General features: G+C 40.8%; 2 long non-coding RNA genes across 2 annotated transcripts; both read right to left on the bottom strand.

The window, feature by feature from the left end:
* Positions 1-947: 947 nt before the first annotated feature.
* Positions 948-18452, bottom strand: LOC116034654. The gene is made up of 3 exons (XR_004101160.1): positions 18440-18452; positions 17688-17689; positions 948-1400 (listed from the first exon to the last, which is right to left on the bottom strand). It is a non-coding gene; the product is annotated as an uncharacterized LOC116034654 (long non-coding RNA).
* Positions 11325-14536, bottom strand: LOC118494307. Its single transcript, XR_004896421.1, has 3 exons — positions 14526-14536; positions 12613-12615; positions 11325-11499 (listed from the first exon to the last, which is right to left on the bottom strand). It is a non-coding gene; the product is annotated as an uncharacterized LOC118494307 (long non-coding RNA).
* Positions 18453-22592: the final 4140 nt, after the last annotated feature.

The raw sequence follows: 22592 nt of genomic DNA on the forward strand, positions 1-22592 counted from the left end.
TAAAGAAACAGTATCCACACCAGAACACAACATCCCTCTTTCTCTCTGTGTCTTTAGGTCTTGCTTGCCCACTTTTTATTTCTTTGCCCCATCTCATCATTCATTTTTTAGCTTAGCATCATTCAAATTCTGGGATGTTTGTCTGCGGCCAAGGCTGAGTGGATGTCCCAGCAGGTTCCTGACACAGCCATCTTGTCTTGGGGCTGCCGGGCTAAAATTCCAACAGAGGGGCTATCCTGTACCCAGTGGGATACACTTCACCCAACCACCCAAACTTCCAACTCCACTTGTAGCCACCCCTCTGAAAATGATGAGGCTCTCTCTCTCTGGGCATTAGCCTTGCTTCCATCTTCTCTGGGAGTCCAGCATACACCCATAGAAACAGGACGGCTCATTTCTCACACAAATACAGACGTACATCCAAACACATCTTTGAACACACGCACACACGTTATTTTCCAGCCACAGCATGCGAAGAATCAAGATAACAAGCACAGGATACAAAGGGCAGCTCTGCAAGAAAGAGGGCTGATACACAAAGCTGCATCCTTCATGCTGTGTCTTATACCTCTCAGTGCTGAGGATTAACCATTTTGTGTACACTACAGATCAATGGAGATGAGAGCATTGCCTGGCGTGTTTGTTTCACTTTCACAAAAAAAGGGGTGAAACAAGCCGGTGTGAGTCTTCTCTTGATGAGCTGAAATCAAGAGAAGAAAATGCTATCTCAATCTACTTTTTTCCATGTGTGGTTCACACTTCATCATAGTTTCTGAAGCCTACAGTATATTTTCCTCTTTCTCCTTGCCAGCCTGTTTGCGCACACACACACACACACACACACACACACACACACACACACACACACACACAGCAGGAAGTGTCATTGCAAGACCCATAATCTCGAGGGTAAAGGCCAAATGACTCACTCACTCTCCCTCTGCCACACTGCACAACATGTGTACATATGTGGTTACCGCTCTACAGATACCTGTGTTGTCTCTGATAGTTATTTGTAAGCCCATGCAACGTAGACAGCAAGCTACCTCAGTGTGTTATCTCAACCCGTTCTCACTCCCAACTCGTAAAATACGGACGCTTGGTCAGTGTCTCTCAGTAAGCAATACGCACCCCTCAGCGTCTGTACGGGACGCACGGGCAGAGCAGCAGCTCCGCGGCGCGTGAAGATGACATAGTATTAAGAGCGACAACGGTAGCAAGTGGTATGAAAGCCCGAAATTCCGCATCGGGAGGTAGGTTGGGGGGTTGGATGGGTCAAACAACACAGGACTTTCACGGAGATGGAGACCAGGGTTTGTGTCCCGCTTGTCACTGAAACGTTCATTTTAGAACCCCACCCTCCATCTTTTCCTAAACCCAACTCTCCCGTTCTTGTCCCGCTTGTCCTGTAAATAATATATATTATTAATTACATGTATTATATACTTATATAATACATATAAGTAATTTAAGCCAAAGTAAACAATGTAGTATACAATCACACACCTAAAATCGAATAAGAATCAAAACAAATACTATGTTCTGCAGTAGTGTAGGAAAATAAATTGATATTTAACATTTGTGCTATTTTGTCTCGGGATTACCAAACTATTACGAATATGACATACACTTTTAAAAAGTTAATCTAAGGGCTGTTTCTGCTGCTTACACTACAGCGGAAAATGACTAGTAATCTTGAAGAATAGGAGGAAAACAAATGTCTGATAGGCCTATCTAAACGAAATGCATGAACCATTTATGGCACTGACTGTTTTCCTATCAGCCACTGACGAGCAGTGTAAGTAATAATATGTAATATGACATTTATTTTAGAGAGAGTAATTGAAATAACAGGTCATTTATCGAACTTGGCTGATCATTTTGTACACCAGTGCTGTTTGTGGTAAAGTCTTTGAGTTGGCACTAGACTGCTGAACTCTCTGCGGTGTTTTGGGCACCCTTGCTCTCCTACTCTTCTCTCTCCTTTTTCATTGTTGTGAGGGACAGTTGAAATCAGCTCCATGAATAGTAATGCTGTCACTGGTGGCCATCACTTTGTCTGCGCTGCGTATCACATTAACTGTGTTTAGCAGTCTCAGGTCCAATCAGGACGGCTGAGTGACTTTAATTGGTGATTGAGACCGAAAAATAACAAAATAAGGAGGAAAAGAAAAGAGAAAGAATAACAATTAAACGGCAATGGACTGGAGGAACAAAGTAGTGAAAACTCTAAACAGCAGTGACTTGCATCTGTTATTGGTGCATGGTGCTTGGTGGGATGTAAAACGTGTGTTTCTGTGTAAAACGGAAAACCTGCCTCTCACTGTTTTAGCTCTCTATCTGTACAGTCTTCTTGGGAGTTCCTTCATGTACACAAGTGCCACAAGTGTTTTTTGACTTACAGTCAGAAAAATAAAGAATAAACTCTAATTCTAAAGGAAATGTTGGAGGAAAAAGCTGCAGCTGAAGGAGCTGTGTTCACGGTGACCTCTTCAGAAACAATAAAATAAAGAGATAATGCTGACGGGGTCATATTTCTGCAGTTGTTTTCTTCTTTTCTTGCCGTACTTCTTCCTCAGGAAAATCAAACGGATGACAACTTTATTAACCTGAGACTGATTTATTCAGTGATGCACTTCATTTTGGAAATGGATGCTTGTTTTTTAAAAGGACAGGAACACGATCACTCTTTCAGATTGTTTGTTGCGTTATTGTATTTTCTTGCCTCTTTCCTAAATCCAGACCTCCACCTCTTTCTCTCCCTCGGTCTCGCTTGTCATTATTTCTGAAAAGGCGGATGGTGGGAATAAATCTGGAAGGTTGTCATTAAGGTGCTTTTGCCTTGTTCTTTCTTAGACCTAAGGAGTTGAGTACCTACTCTATCAAACTGATTACCCAGGCAAAGTCTGTCAAGCTTGCACTCTGTTTGACCCACCAAACTACATCTGAAGGTCTTTAAACAACCATAGAAGTCTTCTGTAGAGAGTTAAAGAAACAACCTGCAGCGATACATGACCCCATACACTATCTGCTGTTCACTTTAAAGCACTCTTTGTACTCTGCTGACAAAATATACAGAAATGTCTCATTAAAGCGGGGAGCAGTGGCGTTGCCTTACTGTTAATGATTCTGGGATGGATTATGTCAGATTGAGCCGATTCTTCACCCCTCCTCGCCCCACACACACCTTCAAATGGCTCACCTGACAGGGAAAGATGAAAGGCAAAGGGAACAGGAGGCAGTGGGAGGTGTGGAGAGGCAATGAGTGCCGGGTGAAAGGTGTGGCAGACGAGGAGAAGGAATTAAAACGAAGAGAAAAGGGAAGATAGGTGTGTGAAGGAGCACAACAGGGGGTTGAGCACCCCACTCACAGGTTCCTGTGTGTCGACAGTGTGTGTGCACATGCAAGTCTATGCAGATGTAAATATTCAACATTTTGCCAAAGTCTATATGTATTCTTTTAAAGTTTTGATAGAGGTGGAGGTGACAGCTCTGCATCAGCTAGGTGGAAGAATGTGACAATGCTGTCACTCATTCTCTTTCGCACACACACACACACACACACACACACACACACACACACACAGAGTATTCCACTTTTACAATTCCAACTTTCTGAACTTGTCTCTGCACTAACGCACCATTTAGCACCAACTTTTTTCACCTACACCCACACAAGGGTTATGGTACATGTCCACTGTCAAGCATCATTTCCACGCTTCCCATTCATTGTCTATGTGAGCAGCGACGCAATTCATTCTGGTAGCGACGCGGGGATCTTCGAGAAGGGGGGGCATTGCGAAAATCTTTTAAACTGACTGTTGTCTGACTGAAATGAAGACGGATTCAGCAACAGCATAGCCTATTTCTCTCATAAATTGTTTTAAAATGAAACACACTTTGGTGAACTATTAATTAATAAATAAGAGAACGTTTTCCAAATGAGCCGCCATTATGGTCTGTTTCGAAATCCTGGAGCAGACAGCCCCACGTGAAGCATTTGTCCAATCAGGTGCAGCCATCGCGGTTGTAGGAGGGCGTAGACTGTTTTCTTTGCTTGTTAGTGGTCAGTGGAGAGAAACTGATAACTGCTAGTGGCGAGCCCACTAGAGTGCAATGTTGGGAAGCATGGCGATCCCTGCCGTGAAGAAACGCCACAGTGGACGGAACCATTAGGGGTTAGCTGGCAAGTCTCTCTCTCTCTCTCTCTCTCTCTCTCTCGCACGCACACACACACACACACACACACACAGGCCCACACATAATCACTAAACATAAACCAGCTTAAAGCTCATTCAAACACACAGTTTTAAGTGAACTTCAGTGAAATAGGGTTTTTGTCCATCACTGCAGCAGTTAAGGCACACTTTTTTTTACCAATATCAGCCCAAGAAAACAAAACTTTTTTTTCTGGTAATATACTAAAATAAAATGGTTGTATAACTAGTGATCCTCCATGATTTGACATTTGGCCCCAACCCTCCCACTGCGACCCCCCCTCTAGCACCTAAAAAAGCTCTTTGTTTTAATCATATGACAGAAGGCAAGTTCTTATTAAATAAATTATTACAATTTAAGAGCAAAACATAGCACTTACTTTATATAAAACCTCTAATGCTGCTGCATCTGATCTTTGTTGTTTGATCAGATTCTATCTTATTCCACAGTCTGGACCTTTTCTGTCAAAAAAGTAGGTATGATTATTTGTTACGATGTTTTATAATACAGTTTAGTTGTGCATACCAAGCCATGTTATATTGTATATGGCCGTCTGTGTCTTCTTTAGAGTCTGATGATTGTCTGTTTGCACAATGAAAGGCTGCAAGTCAGTGTGCTCCAGTTCCTTTTTTCCCTTGGAAATAATTCATTTCTGCATATGCTGTACATGTAATATTTCCAAACACAATCTATGCCTGCTTTTATTGTTCATTCACATGTTAATTAAGAATAAGACTGATTCTGATGCTGGTAAACAGCTGCTTACCTTTACTTCAGTGATATGTGAAATGACTGATAATCTATTCTGAGAGTTTCCATGAACCTTGCAGTAACCTCTGATGAGTGTCAACTCGTAGCACTAGCCTATTCAATGCCAGTGTGAACTCAGAAACTGTCCGCTGGGATGGGAATGAGAAATACAAGAGGAATTCAGTTGTTTTTTAAGATAGTCCATGACACCTGAACTGAGCAGCTCGATGGTGTTTTAAGCCCCCAACGTTGACTTCAAGGCAGCGCTGTGACCGTTGACTCCTAGTGCCTTCCAGGCAACGCTGCCTGATGTTGGGGGCTTAAAACACCAAACACCAACTGAGCATTGTCGAGTAATCAATGCAAGTAAGAGAGATTTGGCTATATATATACTACCAGTCAAAAGTTTGGGGTCACTTAGAAATTTCCATTCCACTCTATTATAGACAGAATACCAGCTGAGATCAGTTGCATTATTTTTTCAACCAGGGCAGCAGTTTTCAGATGACATTATGTTCTTACATAATGTCAAAAGGGTTCTTGACTGTTGTAGAAAGAAGTTGCTGATCTTTAATGCAATGTCTACATTGCCCATTATCAGTAACCATTCATCCAATGGTCCAAAGGCTCATTGTGTTTACTAATCTGATATCATTTTAAAAGGCTAACTGAGAAAACATTGGAGAACACTTTTGCAGTTATGTAAGCACATAATGTCATCTGAAAACTGCTGCCCTGGTTAAAAAACAATGCAACTGATCTCAGCTGGTATTCTGTTTATAATGGAGTGGAATGGACATTTCTAAGTGACCCCAAATGTTTGACCGGTAGTATGTGTGTATATGCATAACTACAACCCTATTTTCTGGCTTTACACTAAAACCAGGCCACACCGGAAGCGTCTCAGAAGCGGAGTGTCTTGCCTTCCTAAATCGTAGCTTTTATTGTCTCTACAAGAACTTTACAGAACAATTACATGTTTATTTAGCTAGTATCTACCTTCCACTCCAGGCACTCCTGTAATTAAACTCCATGCCTTCTCTTTTCTGGTGATGTCCTTATGAAAAGGATCTGTGATGTGATATTATGTTTTTCCACCTTCAAGATGAATCTTTCATCGTCTTGGTGTTGTAGAGGAGACATATATGATATTGGGGGTTGTCCCTTCCTGCCTGGCTATCTGAACGCCCCGCGGCTCGCGTGAAAATAGACCTGGCGCTTATCTTTAGTGGAGAGCTGCTTCACGCACGCCTCTGGGATGCGCTGTGACGCATTTGTGGATTATCAAGCATTGACTTGAATGGTTGCGATTGCCTCTGGAACGCAGCGCAGACACGTGTGGTGGAAAATAGGGGTCACGTGTGCATGTTATTGTATCTCAAGCCTCGTAGAGACTTCTCTAAACAGCCCTAGCCCAGACCTCATTAACAGAAACTGCATCCACAACATTTGGTGCTTGTGCAATAACTTGTAAACACATTAAATATGTAATGTACCTACAAGGCTTTGGAGCTGCATGTGCATTTGTGCCTTTTTTTTTTAAACATAGATAAATAACACAGTGCTACGGAGATAAACAGCTAATAACTTGTAATGTGCTGTCTGTCTTTACGAAGACAAACAAAACACATCCAGGCTATCAAGATGCCCACTGTCCTGATAATGGCTAATAAATAACACTGATGATATTCTACAGTTTTCTTCCATCAACAAATCTCATATGTAAACCCAAACCAACAATGAATTGATCCTACTAGCAAGTATTGTTAGTGAATGAATCTGGCCTAGGGCGTAACTTCCACTGGGGACAGATGGGACATGTCCTCCCCCCCCCACACACACATTTTTCAGAATCCTGTTTGTGTCCCCCCCACTTTCAAATTCATTTATTATTTTAACCGCGAGCAGTCATCGCCACGGATGAGCAGGAGAGAGCCTGCCCGTGTGGACGTCCAGGACCGCCACGTGCACACTCTAAAGATAGTTCAGTGAACGATAGACTCTTCTAATGAGCGCGTACCACGGTTGGTGAACCACACTTGGTAAAAATAAAAATGAAACGGCAGCAGATGACTTAAATGTTTCAGATGAAAATAAAGAAAGGAGATGGGAGTTGGTAAATTAGCTCATAATCATATTTTCTGTCTACACCTGTTGATGTTAGCCTAACGTTGACTGAGCTAACATTAACATGAACTGTTGCTAGGTAACTTCAGACTGTTAGCTAAATATTTAATGTACAACATTCTGTGTACCATGAAAACGGGTCCACTTTAAACTGCAGCATTTTCTGTCAGCAATGTATGATAAGCAGACTATCTGGCTGCTAGTTTAATGTTAGACTCAATATGATCATAACTCAGTTGTTTTCATATCAGAGGACAGATGAGGTGGAGGTGAGACAGGGAAGCAGTAGCAGCACAACGTTGCAGGTAGGTTATGTGCTGTATGAAGGGCCAGGTGATTTTGACTTCCAGATAATAATAAAAGATGTACATGAGAATTAGTGAATACAGTTTTCTTGAAGGAGCCAAGTTGAGGTAGAGAGAGTTAGAATAAAATGCATCCTTATTGTCCACCAGGATGGAGATGTGTCAAGTTGATCAATACCCTGTCCTCTACCTGTAATAGATAGAAAATCAGCCAGATTGATGGTTTTAACTTAAAATGTAAAAAAATGCCCCCAGACCCCCCTAGGGTTGGAGGTCCACTGTATGCTTCTCACCTGTTTTACCCCTGATTAGTTTGCATGTCTGCAGTGGAAATTAAATCTCATATTATTTAAATTTCATTCATACACAAAACATTCACATTTTTGACTTTATAAAATGATTCTCTCAAGTCTTGGCGATCAGCCCCTATATTATACAATAAGACATTTATTTCTTATACATACTATTGTACTATTCTTTCTGGTAGAATTTATCATTATGATCAACTTAATTATTTCCTGGATTTTGTATCACCATAGTCTCTGTAAATGTATGTGATTCAAAACGGAAAAAAAAGTTCTGGCAGAGGTCCCCCCCACTTCTCAAACCAAAGTCACCTAACCCAAAAGCCACTGCAAAAAGTAGATAAGGAAAAAGTCCCCAATAATTGCACTATATCCTCCTGTTCAAGTAATGTCTGGCAAAAACTCAGTGTCTGGCTGTTTAGGGAAAAGTAATGAGTTTTTTTTAAAGATGAAATTATATATTGGTGAACTGGTTTTAATTTTCATCTATCAGAATCCTAAGTAAGGGTGTGTAGTGCATCTGGCCTTCATGCTGGGAGTCCCGTCATAATCTAACTTTTTTTTGTTTTTTAACATAACCATGATTGTTCTTTAAAGTGTCTATATGTAACTTTCAGTTAGTGTTGATTCTAGCGGGCCCTTTGGACTAAAGCTGTAGTGTTTTTACCACACCTGCTGTTGTAAAGATCTTTTCTTTACGGTGCTGTATTGCCCACTATAGATTACTGAGTTAGTGTTACTGGGAGGTCATATACAATGAATATTTTGCTCATTCAAATCATTCATTTACAATAAGAGAGTACGTTACCGATGCATCGTTGCATTTCAAGTGTTGCATACGGTAACTTAGTCTACTTTGGATCGATCGGGAGATAAACCAGGTAACGTTATCACTGTCACTGTCATGAGCCAAAGCAATCAACAAGGAGTCTGTTGTAGCAACCAACGTAATAATAACTTAGATTAATATAGCGCATTATATGAAACCCAGGGACGCTTTACACAGTACAGATGGACAAGAGAAAAGAAAATGGTAGGTCAACACAAACACGGACTGAAAGGAATAAAATGTCTGCTCTAAATGTAAGAGGGACATCATTTAATGTTGGCTACTGACTACAACCACATCGCGCATTGTAAAGTTATTTTATGAATGAAATAGACATATTACATACCTGAGGGCCAATTCGGGGACGTTTTTGAATCATTTACAATCCCGTGATTGTCTCATCTGTTGAAAGCCCGACCGAGTGTGACTCGGGTTTCGTCCGTCGTCTTCCACTCTCCTTTTCAGCTTTTAGTTGTTCTTGGTTAAATGTCCTTCTTTCCTGTGATGGTCCTGCCCCAGTATCAGCCATAACTACAGCAGATAACTTCTAAGTGAAAAGAACACTGGTTTTATATAGTTTTTATTAATGCCTCTGCCTGGGTCTGATTTTTCCCACAAAGTCATGAAATGATTTACGGCAGGTAGACACAGAGCACACATTCTGACGGGTCACAGATTTCACTGTAACACCAGAAAGCCTGTGTTAGTGTATCCAGCTGGGTAAAAGGTAGCAGGAGATGTCTTTATATAGTCCTAATTGTATTGTAATTTTATTTATTAGTCTCGTTTGCTGTTACAGGTCATTTATGATCAACAGATGGAACATTACACAGTTTCAGAAACATGTAAAAGTTACATATAGTCACTTTAACTGTTGTCTAACCCTAACATATCTCAAGGAGTAATGCCCCCAGTTTAATAATCCTGATAGCTAGTGGTGACTACATACATTTTTCACACTGTAGCTGTGATGTAGTGGCAGTACAGTACCACACAAAATCACAGTTGGGTTTGGTAACAGCTGTTTTATTTCTTTCCAAAACCTAGTGTGGAATTACTACAACCATAGCATAGCATATCATCCTACAATATATGTGCATGGCACCTCTATGTTTAGAAATGTTAGCACTGGACATAAAAAATATTTTCACTGAATGTTATCTGGGATTTTGCAGAATCAAAATGATGTTCTTTCTGGCAATGAGGCTTTGATTTGGTCCTTAAACCGTTTTTTTCTGTCTGCCAGCAGCACATTGTCCTTGCTGTAATTGACCATAAAGGACTTAACGTGGGAGTTTGTCTGCTGGCATTCAGATGATATGTCCAAGCCATCGAAGCTGGTGGTTGAGAAGAGACTCCACGCTGCAAAGACCAGCTGCATGTGGTCCAGGTCTCACAGCCATAGAGTAGAGTGGAAATACAGACTGTGCGGTATACAAGGACTTTGGTATGAAGTTTTATGTCAGCGTTTTGGAAGACCCTCTTTCTCAGGCAACCAAAGGATGTTGATACTTGCCTGAGTCGATTTTGAATTTCATCATCCAAGGTGTAGTTTTCTGAGATAATTGAGATTCTTTTCTATTCCCCTGCGTAATAGTGTAGTAACACCAATGAGGAAGATATTGAAAAGAGCTGGGGCCAGCACGCAGCCTTGCCTGACTCCAGTCTGAACGTTGAACGGTTCAGAGCTCTTGCCTCCCACTACCACCCGGGCCATCATTCCAGTATTAAACTGTTAATGGATGGTAAGAAATTTGGGTGGACAAACAAATTTCTGCAGTACACCCCAAAGCAGATCTCTGTTCACAGTATCAAAGGCCTTAGAGAGGTCAACGAAAGCCATGAACAGGTTTTGCTGCTGCTCCCGACATCTGTCCTGCAGTTGGTGTGTCACAAAGATCATATCAACAGTCCCTCTGTCCCTGCTGGGATATTATCAGGTCCTGGTGCTTTGTTATTTTTCATAATAAGTCAGTAAGTATAGCTAGAGTTAGCTAAGGCTAGCTCTAATGTTAACGTTAGAGAAATAGGTACATTGGCAAGGATTTACGGACATTTCAAAAACACATATCCCAGCAACAGAACGAACAGTAGACACTTATACATTATATATTATACATAACCGAAACACTTCTTTCAGCCGGTACAGCTCCGTCCTTCCTGTAACGATAGCTGTCAATCAAGGTAGGGTAAGGAGGTCCGTGGATAAGATCGCCTTGAAAGTGACCAATCATAAAAGAGCAAGCTCACAGCTGCCTGTACATCTCTGGGTTGTTGAATTGGTGCGCAAAGACTAATATCTGCGCGTGTGAAATATAATTTGCTCGTGAGCATGTTTTATCGCGCTCGGGAGATGTGACATAAACCTGACACCATACCAATCACAACAATTTCTACAATAGATGCAGCATTTTAAACCTCCGTCATTTCGCCGCCCTTTATCGGATTGTAACAAATTTTATTTACGAAGCAATAAGAACGTTCAGGTCTTTGTGCCAGATGTCTCCATCAAGTTTACGCAGGATTGCTTAAGGACAACTTGAGTTATGGTCAATTCCCTGCTAAGCACCGCCTTTTGCAAAATTCTTTGATTGATGGTCCAAGAGGCTTTTTTGTAAATCACATTGAGCTGGATATATGTGAAGAACTTTAAGTCAATCAGACAGGCGTGGCCTTTCCAAAATCCTGTTTTTGGGTGTTGATAATAGATAATGTGGTAGTAACAAAAAATTGCCGATGCAACACAGATGTCTTCTTACTTAATAGTCTTCATCAGAGTCCTGATGAAGATGTAACCCTACATCGAAACGTTAGTCACTGTTATGCACCTTAAGAAATAAAACTAGTAAGTAAGAAGACATCTGTGTTGCACTGGCAATTTGTTGTTACTTTACACTGTTTTGTCCTGCCTTGGTTGCACCGGAATGTTGTGGTCTGCAGAAGCGCAGAGAACTCTCTTTTTTACCTAGATAATGTGGTAGATTGGAGTCAAATCTGTTGAAAACCATTTACACATCATTTCTAGTGTCATGTTTCTAGCGGACAAGAATAAAAATGACAACGAATAAAAATAATGAACTAGCACAAACTCATTAGGGTTCTATCCCTTTGCAGTTTGAATCCTAATAATAATAACAACAACAACTTGTTTGCCAGAGCCTCTATATTGGGATCCTGCTGTGCCATCACAGTTGTCTCATTGAAGTTAATGAGGGGGCTGTGTTTTCTGACACAGAGCTATCGTCTGAACACAGGCTTCTGGTGCTAGCTCCTACTTATGGTAATCTAAATGTGAAACAGTCTAGTGTACCTTTAACATTTAACAGTTGATACCTTTTGGAAGACATGATAGAAACTACCGTGTGATGCTACTGGAGTGATGTGTTACTGTGTCATATGATACAGTGAACTCAGGTCTCTCTCGGTCATGTTTTATCTATCTCTCTGACTCACCCTGTTCCTCTCTTACCATCTAATTCTCTCATAACAAATCACACACACACATACATTGGATGCCAGTATTGCACACAGCTTAGTCAGCCCACTCTCTCTGGGGTAACAGGGTGTCTCACACTGGGCCTTGGCTGGCAGACTGAGACATGTGGAGGAAACACACACACACACACACACACACACACACACACACACACACACACACACACACACACACACACACACACACACACACACACACACACACACAAACCCACTCACCCTGCAATGCACAGATGGACACATGGACAGGCCTTCAATGATCAACAATCTCCAAGGACAAACTGATCCCAATTCACAGCCATGATCATATGCACGCACGCACACACAGAAGCCCCAAACATAGACACACTTACACACACTCACCAAGTGGGTTGATTAGGGTCATAGTGTGTTCGTGTGTATAGGTCCTTTACAGATGGACTTGCACTGGCCATTAGGAGACATGAGGGGACATGGCATCATTAATAAAACAGCCAACAGCCTGCTCCCAGGGCCTGGGTTCACCATTAACAAGCTGCCAGCCTGGCACACACACACACACACACACACACACACACACACACACACACACACAGGCACTGACTCACTACACTTTCCCACGTCACTTTAGCTGAGACATCTCCACGTGGGATTTAGATGTCTTACATTAAAACACACTCTCTGCCACACAGCACACACAAACACACAAACACACAAACACACACACACACACACACACACGCACACACACACACACACACACACCCACAGACACACACACTAACACACATCACACTCCCGCAGGCAGCAGATGGTATGGTGGGCATCAGGTACAGTAGCAGCCTCCTGACACACCAAACAGCTGTTACCATTACAGCATGCTAATTGCCATCAATCAAGACAGCACCTCTGTGCATGCATAGGCAGGGCTTATACTCTGTGTGTGTGTGTGTGTGTGTGTGTTTAAGAGTGCAACAGAAATAGAGAAGGCAAACACACATTATAAAAACCCAAAATGATATCCTCTCCCTCCTTTTCTGGAGGAAAAAACCTGTGTGATGAATAATGAAGACAACAGGAACAGAGACAACAAGATTCATATCGTTGCATCTCTTTCCTTTGCTCATTAGTGTCTGTCTGTCTGCGTGTGTGTGTGTGTGGCCAACATTACATTTTTTTATTAAAGTGAGGCTGCACCTAGTTTGATAGAGTTTGATTTGTGCAGGCTGACTGGGATCGATGGTCAGAAACGAGCCTGTCGATGCAGGTCAGACTCTACATGGCCATATTGACCATATTGACTGCCTTTACTGATGCAAACAAGCAGAAATCTGATTCAATAGTCCCTCATGGTTTAGAGGCTGTTGGACAAGAGCTATGCAACACAGCAAGGTTCATTATTTTCCTCACTCACCTTTTAGTTTGTTGCATCTGTTACTACTTTACCATTTATTATACATGGACTTTAGAGACTTCATGTAATTCCCAGCACTTCACACACAAAGTCTGTTATTAAAATATCTTGGGCAAAAATATAAAACAGTAGTTATGATAGACTCAATCACAGTGTGTTGATCATGATAGACACAAACAATATGCATACTGCCAGCTGCTGCTCATGATCACAGTATGACAGAGGTGACAAAACCTTGTCACCATATCTGACAGATTTGGGTAGCGCAAAACATATGACAGAGCACACCTGGATCACTTTTGGGGTAACTTAGGCAACTTAACTTCAAAAAGCTTTGTCAATTAACAGCTAGTTAAATAAGGACCAGTCAAACCATACAGCTGTGCCCCAATTCCATACTTTATATATTCGCTCTCAAGTAAGTTTGGGTAATGTGTCCACATTGGAAAATGAAAGTGTTCTCAAAAAAGTCTGTCAAAAAGTACAGTACAGTCTTGTTGATGTACACTATTGTTCCACAATGCAGTGCACAAAGTAAATTGAGAAGCTACTTACAACTGCAAAACGAGAAAGATTTAGTCTTTTGAAAAGACATTTAGTTTCTCATTGACGTTTAATTGCCAGTGCCATTTTAAAGTTTCAGTTTGACTTTAGGCACACATGCATCATGCACAAAACCGTGAAGTTAGTTGATTTCTTGTATATTAACGGCATAACTCATATGGTAGTACAGCTAGTATAACATTATACAAGCAGTGTAGAATTACGACACATCAAAAACTATTTTATGTAAAACTATGTCAATATCATAATTTCAAACAATAATCTACTGTAAAACTAAAAATTGCTCTTTGGTTGACCTGGTTACAACCTGTTGAAAAATACACACTGCAATCAGGGTTCATGAGTAGACATTGTTTTAAGGGTTAATAAGCTAAGTATGTTTGGTCTTAATAATGTTTTCCACCTTTATAAGAATAGAATTTCTACAAGAATGCTGAACGTTTGGATGTGCTACAAAATCTTTTGTGAAAAGCTTGGGTAGCAGGTGTCCTGACATCATGCAACAATCCTTTCAAAACTATACTGTAAATATAATGCACAATATTCTGTAATAACAACTGAGTAGCCCCAACAAGCTGCTGATATCAATGTCTGAAATCCATCCTTTCCTGGAAGTTCTCACTTCCTCTTCCTGCTTCTCTCTTTTCTCCAGCCATCTTTCTGCCAAACACTTCCTCACTAGTTCCTAAATCCTGACCTCCTGATTGAGAATTTCACGCTGCAGAATAATACAACAAACAATGCTCTAATCTTCCTCCTCGGCCCACAGTAGATAAGTCTGTCTAGTCTTTCTGCTGCCCTCCTCCACTCAGAGCCCAGCTCGGTGTCTGTCATCTTCAAGATAGGTCAAGCTTCTCCTCCCCACCCAAAGGACATACCATCATGAACGATGGCTGGGTGGAAGCTTGGATGATGGCTGTTATGATAAACTGTAATACACACACAAGGATTGGGTTATATGGCCATGGTATTCTTTTACAAGACTATGGAGGATGTAGGATTGCAGAGTTGATCTTGATATTAATATTAATTTAATCTCTGTGTGTTCAGTAGGCATGATATCCCAGGCTAGTGTATGAGCATGTGATTTGGTGTGTAGCATATTGTATAATAATCTTCATCACGAGAAGCATTAAGAAAATTGTTTCTTCTGTTTACTGTCTTTGCTTTCAACAACCGTGCAAATTCACAGCTTAAAGTTGAATAAAGGAGACCTTTGCTGCTTACTCCACTATACTCATATGCTCCATCCATACAAGAAAAATTGATGAAGTTTATGCAGAGACTGGTGAAAAGTGTGACAACAACTATAAGGGCAGAAACATGGTCTGCACAAGTACGCAAACACATATAACTTCTGGCCTAGCTGACACAAAAGGTGAACACGCTCTTACGCACCAGTGAAGGTAACAAATTTTAATCCTCAAGGGGGCGACATAAAGCTAATCAGAGCATTTCTGTGACAACGGTAGTAAACAAACATGGTGTCTGTGGAGAAATGTGAACTGCTGTACTTACTGCACAGAAGGAAGAAAAAAAACATAGAAGATCGGATGTTCAACCAATAATTCGCTCAAGGAGAAAGGACGGACAATTTATCTCTCTTGTTCAACCCATGTGTTTTGATGAGGAGAAATACTTGTTCATTGTCAAATCTTTATTAAAGAATCTTTATCCATATTATTGAACTGATTATTATTAATTATTTTTTTTTTTACAATGAATTAGTTGTAGGGAAATTGTTTGAATATGTACTTAAGAACACTTTTTTCACATTTTGATCTCTTGGCCTTTATCAGATGACATCACATGATGCCTTCCTGCACTCCCTTGCTGAATGATTTAATGCTGAGCTCTGCTGTCTTCTGAAGGAGATTTCAATGTACGACATGGCATGGCTACTGCAGTGTACACAAGTGTAAATCGCTGAGTCGCTGGGTTCCCTCTACTGCTGATATTCCTGTTTGTCATTTACCCAGAGGCTTTTGTTTGCCTCGTCCGTTTACTCAGCAAACCTAATCCAAAGTGTAGGACTCAAACTTCAAAGAGATCTCTCTCCTTCTCGCTACTTCTCATCCAGCCTCGTTTGCATATTTCAACTTGCTCCCTGCCGCGTCGAATATTGACTCTGCAAACAGTTTGAGGGGATCCTCATCCACCAGCGCCCCTGCTCTTTATTGATGCTAATAACTAGTAGGGTTAGAGTGATATGCACTTTTGAATATTCACACTTTAGGCTATACAGCCAACAATGGCAGTTTTGGATATTAAATCCACACTTTTAACTTTTGAAATACAACATTACACAATCGTCCTCTCACAAATCATTTCAATCAATCACACAAATTTGACCCGTAGCTTATGGTGGCTAATGTTAGGGTATGTAAAAGCCCAAATTATGATTTCAATATTAACTTTTATTATGGTGAATTGTGCATAAATGCATTGATAGTTAGAGCAAATGAGACTCATTGTAAACTAACAAGTTGTGTTAATTGATCTTGATACGTGTCATATGGTCACAGCCTTTTGACAATCAGCTGATTAGGGCAGTAATTGCATCAGCTGGTGTATAAGAGCCGAGCTGTCATTCAGTTAGGGGCCTTTGGTTTGGAGCCATACGGTTTTTTGACCGCTGCGCTAAGTACTGCTCAGAACAGTTCCGTGATTGTAAGTTGAAGTTGTTTTTGTTGTATCTTTTATTTTTCGCTCTGCTGTCAATGCTTGTACACCACCTGGTAAGGACAGTTCATTATGTTTGTGGAAAAGAAGAAAACATATCAAATTGAAGTTTGAGTGAGAAAGGACAATAAATGTGATAAACAAAAGCCACAGTGGAGTGATTCTGAGTCTTGTTTAAGTGCGTCAACCAAGGCACATTCCAAAGGACAAAAGGGATCAAAACTGTTGTCAGAAAGTTGCTCCCATATAAACCATACGCAGATTATTAACTGTACAGCATTGTTGTGTAAATAACGTTACTGATTGACACTGCCTTTACGACTCCCCTCTACCTTTGCTACTGTTTCACCCATTGATGTATCAAAGGCCGAGCCCCTTTCATTCCAATGATAGTTGCTCACTTGGTGAATATGATGAAAAAGTATCAGGCTTACTCAAGCTTCATTGTCTTACGTGTGATTTATGGTTCTGTGGAGGCTCCACACAGAGCTTTCTCTGTAGCCTATGTAAGTGGCCTGATGTTTATACTTGTGCATTGGTGTGACGGTGATTAGCTCCAGAGTGAGTAGTAACTCTAGAGTCATAGTGAGAGAAACAAAGTGTCTCCCCTGTTCTTTCTGACCACGGTGGGAAATCTGGAGCAGGAGAAGTTAACCCTCTCCTTGATTTCATGTTGTTTTATGAGAAGGAGAACCAAGCCACAGCCGAGCGACATGCGTTGCCGCGACGTGTAGTTACATTTTTCGGGAGGTGCACGTCAGGCTAAAATGTAGGGTCCGTGTCCCCACGTACGCACGGCGTAGATTTTACGCAGAAACATAAATCACGCTTTAGAGCATGACCATTAAGTTTGCTGCTGTGCGTTACTCCTCCACCCTCTCTTCTGGCAATCTTTGATCCTACTAACAACCTGCACAGTATAGGCTACAGGTAGATGCTACCTACTGTTGTCTCAACATGTTCATCACCAAATGGAGCCGGTTGAAGTTTGAAATAGATGGCATGTCACCGGCTGTAACCACTCGCTGTCTGACTGTACCTTCTGATTGCATCTCTAAGTGAGCCAGCTGACCTCCTGCTGGCACCCCACATATACACAAAAGTACGGAAAAAAATGAATTGGACGTAATGGATACATTTTTTTTTAAAACACCGCAACAACGCATAATGTAATAACACCGGCATTATGTAATAAAATGTTAAAATCTAATTCATATTCAGTTCATTATGTAATAAAACCCGCATTATGTAATAATTTGCCCCATTTTGTAATAAAAACCTGAACCCAATATGTAATAATTTTTTTTGCATTTTGTAATAAATTATTACATCATTCTTACAAAATGTGGGGGTTGATCTTTTTTTTAAACGAAAATGTAATATGGTGCATTATGTAATAACCAACCAAAATTCATTCATTCATTTTTTATAACATTGTCATGTTTATTTTATAAATTGTAGCGTAAATCATGGTGACTCAAACTTATTTTGAAAAGTATACTATTTGTTCAGTAAATTATTATAACCTTTCATTGGTCAATACTGACGTAACTACAATTTCTTACATATTGCGCTCATGGTTTTTATTACAAAATGCAGCAGATTATTACATTATGCGGGTGTTATCACACAATGAAGTATAAATGTATTACATTTTGACGTTTTATTACATAATGCAATGTTATTACATAATGCATTGTTACAGGCACATACACATACAGACATTTTGTTTTTGTGTATGGGTTAAAGGTATTTGGTCAGTGTGCATCACGTGAGTTTCAGTTTGGATTGTGGCCACTTCACCAAAATCACCTCACGGCCGAGCGCTGCTTCAGGGGGTTTACTCCAATTTTCCACTGGGTGCCGCTGATTTGTTCCGTCCTCCGCCACGTGCCATACCACACCGCGAGCGTCTCAGAAGCGGAGCGTCTTGCTGCCCGAATTGCAGATTATATTGTCTCTACTTTGTACTTTACAGAACAATCACATGTTTATTAAGCTATTATCAACCTTCCACTCTAGGCACTTCTGCAGTTGAGCTCCACGCCATCTCTTTTCTGGTGTTGTCCTAAAAAAACATCTGTGATGTGGTATTATGTTTTTTAACCCCCAAGATGAATCTCTAGTTGTCTGTGGTGTTGTAGAGAGACATAAATGATATTGGGGGGTGTTTTGGTAAATTGACTGGATGCTCTCTCTGTTTCGCTGCCTGCCCGGCTGTCGGAACGGCTCGCGGCTCGTGTGAAACTAGACCTGGCGCGTATCTTTAGTGGAGGGGAGAGCCACTTTACGCACACTTCTGGGACGCGCCGTGGCGCGGCTGGTGGAATATCAAACATTGACTTGAATGGCCACGATTGCTCGCTGGGCCCGCGGCGCGCCCAGAACGCAGCGCAGACGCGTCCGGTGGAAACTAGGGGTTAGTTACAGTACACCATGTTTTAGCTTAGTCAGGTGGCCTTATGAGTCTTGAAATTCAATGTGACATTATCCAATAATTACCACATGTGGCAACACTTGCCATTTTTAGCAAAGTTACACAGTCTAAAAGAAACGTTTGAGCTTAAATAATGTTGTTACACATACATACTTGTGATGGGATTTCACAACCAACCCTGTTGCCTTCATTATTTATCACAGGTTTTAGAGAAGGAGGGAGAAAGAATTAGTGTGTTTTGACTGTACCTACTGCTTTATTTCTTTTTCCTTGTGACTTTTCCCCACTCCTCCCGACCCCCTCCCGAACCCCCATTCTTCTCTGAGGCTCAGTCAGAGAGTTTATTGACTTTGAGAGGGCGATAAAGCTCGGAGGGGCCTGCTGAGTGTTTCGGTAGAGAAACGAGGACACGATTAGCTCCTTGTCCGTTGTTTTGGGTCCCAGCAGTGAGGCCTTGTTCACTCTGCGCAGGCTTTCTGTTACAGCAGCAAGCAGCTGCTGACGCCAGCAGCCTCATTTGTGTGTGTGTGTGTGTGTGTGTGTGTGTGTGTTTGTGTGTGTGTGTGTGTGTGTGTGTGTCCACTGGGGCTATTTCTCTAAATAGCCAGCTCTAACTAGAGGGAATCTCCTCACAGACCCAGGTTACAAACAACCAACCTTGCTAATCTCTAAATTAAAACCAGGAGGACACAACAGAGCAGCCCTGATGGGCCTCGCACTGCAAGTGTGTGTGCTCATATGTGCCTTGTCTATGTTTGATTCTTTGTGTATGTGCATCTGTGTGTACAGCATGTGGGCGATTGTGTTTTTATTTGTGCGCTTGTGATTATTTGCGTATATGTGTGTACTTGCATGTCATTTTGTGTGCGTGTGAGCAGAAGTGCAACCATGTTAACGTGTGTGATTGTGTGTAAGTGGGTTATTTAGCTGTATGTGTGTTAATCTGGCGGCCTGCACATTATTTCTGGCAGGGATGGAGTGTGATTTGTTTGTCGTGGCTAATTTGGCTTTAACCGGCTTGACATTTTTCACAGAGTAGATCGGCGACCGTGCTGACAATCTTTTATTTACTGGCTGCAGATGAAACCATTAATTCCTGTTAATTAATGAGTGTGTGAGACCAGAGGGGAGGAGGTGGGGGCGAGGAGAGGCATCAACATCCGCTGGGACATCAGCGCGGAGACGCTATTTATCACCATTAGACACACTGACACTCTGTTTCTGTCTGTCTCTCTCACTGTCTGTCACACACATTTACTAATATCTGTAGTCAGTACAAACTTACTTTTCGTTAGAACAATATGGTTCCTGGATCTGTTGAGGTTGGTCCACAGATGCTAATATGTAAGATTAACTTTTACACATAACTAAGATTTCATATTTAATTCAATTCAATAACTTTATTAATCACACAAGTGGCAGTTAGTTAAGAGCAGCTAAAGACAACACACACACACACACATACATAACAGAACACAAGCCTACATATAGGCCTACACCCTAGAGAGCAGACAAACAATAATCAAATAATTCATTTTGTCCATTTAAAAGTCGAATTGCAGAAAGGATAAAAGAATTAGAGTGGTGATTACTTTTAAAAACAGATAAACAGAGAAAATTCACTCCGAAGAACATGATCTGAAGAAGACAAAATGCTCGTTTCTTCACACAAGATTTGTTGATTACAAAGAGAATTTAAATCTCTTTGTTTCATACTTATAATACATATTACAAGTTAAAATAGTCCATCATTACTGCGGTTCTCGGTGGGACCTGTTATCTAAAAATGCTATCCCACTTAACATCGTAAAACTAACTATTGCTAAACGGAATATTTTAACTTTTTGGAAAAGCGAGGATGTTCCTTCCTTTAAGACCTGGCTAGCAGACATTTTAAACTTGTTACATATGGAGAAAGTATGATACAATGTCCCTCTCAACTCTGCAACCTTTGACAAATTGTGGCAACCTTTTTTGTTTTACCTTTGAAGACTGTCATAAAATACTTTTACTTTTGTGTTCACTTGCAGGAGCTCCTACATCTGCATGTTGGCAGTGTGTCTCTGAACCTCCTCTCTGACTGCATTAGACCCTTCAGGAGAATTAGATTCTTCCAGTGTATCAGTCTTTCCTCTTCCTCTAGTTTGCAACCATTCATTTCCTTTCCCACCTATGAAACCATTTAGCCTTGTTCTTCCACTAAGATCACTTCACTCATCCATCAGAGCTGCAGCAGGAGTATTTCTTCTGTATTTTCTAGCTGATATGTGTTATATAGTGCCGTACTTGGCTATGATGAAGTATTAACTGAGTAACTTCAGCCAAAGAGTTACTACAAAATTGACATGGATTTTGTAATTGTGGGGATGATTGTTTTCTGATAACGGTGTGATGGCAGCTGCAATTATAAAAGGGGTGTTTGAGTTTTTGCATGCACAAATGTAGAGCTTGTTATTTTATTGGCTTGGATTGGAGACAGAAAGGCCCTTAACCCACTGGAGTCTGAGGGTATTTTCAGACACTGAAGATTTTTGGCATGCTCTGTTATTGTTGTTATTTTGAATTATTTGATATTACCGGAAAAATACGTCAGAGAGTGAAACGTGTGCCAACAAACCCCGGTCTTCCCTATTACTGTCTCTTTTATATAGCTTACTTCACAGCTCAAAATGACAGTTTCTTATGCAAAACATGGATAATCAGTAAGCTAAATAAGACATTAAGCATTAAGGCCAAAAATACACGTGTGGCAATTTGATGTGCTTGTTGGACGTTCTGTCTTAATTTGACATTTTATCCAGTTTGATCCAAAATTCTTTGATAAACTTTTTGGAATCTTGCTGTTACATTACATTACATTACATTACATGTCATTTAGCTGACACTTTTATCCAAAGCGACTTACAATTAAGTGCTTTCAACTGTGAAGGTTCAAACTCCAGACAACAAGTAGTAAGAGCAAGTGCATTATCTTTAAATAAGCAAAGCTACAAAGAGACATATGAAAGTGCAGGTTCATTACATTAGCAACAACAATAACATGACATAGACGAAACGTCTTCAGAGCATCTTAAACCGTGTCCAGTTGCCCTTGAGTTTAACCCCTTTCCTGGATAACTATTACCTGGATGACTGAGAATCTTCACAGACATGGTGGGGTACAGAGTACAGTGCAGAGGCAAAGTGTGATATAGGGTTATGTCAACAATGTGTGCCTGGTAGCTGGAATAAAAATAGGCAATTTGAAAAACAAAAGAAGGAGACTAGCAAAGACTTTATGTGAATTATGTATTCCATTTTAACAACAAATGAGGCACTGGCTCTACCTCAAGAGTTTTGTACACCATGTAATCTGTTATTAGGTTTCAGTCATCGGATCTCTGGTTTTTTAACCACATGACCCAACAGCTGAAACTAGCACAACCCGACGTTTTTAGCATTTCTTTTTTTTGTATTAGCACAGGGACATCAGATACTGGTTGTCAAG

The sequence above is a fragment of the Sander lucioperca genome, chromosome 22 (assembly GCF_008315115.2).
Source record: "Sander lucioperca isolate FBNREF2018 chromosome 22, SLUC_FBN_1.2, whole genome shotgun sequence".
In the NCBI taxonomy this organism is placed as follows: domain Eukaryota; kingdom Metazoa; phylum Chordata; class Actinopteri; order Perciformes; family Percidae; genus Sander; species Sander lucioperca.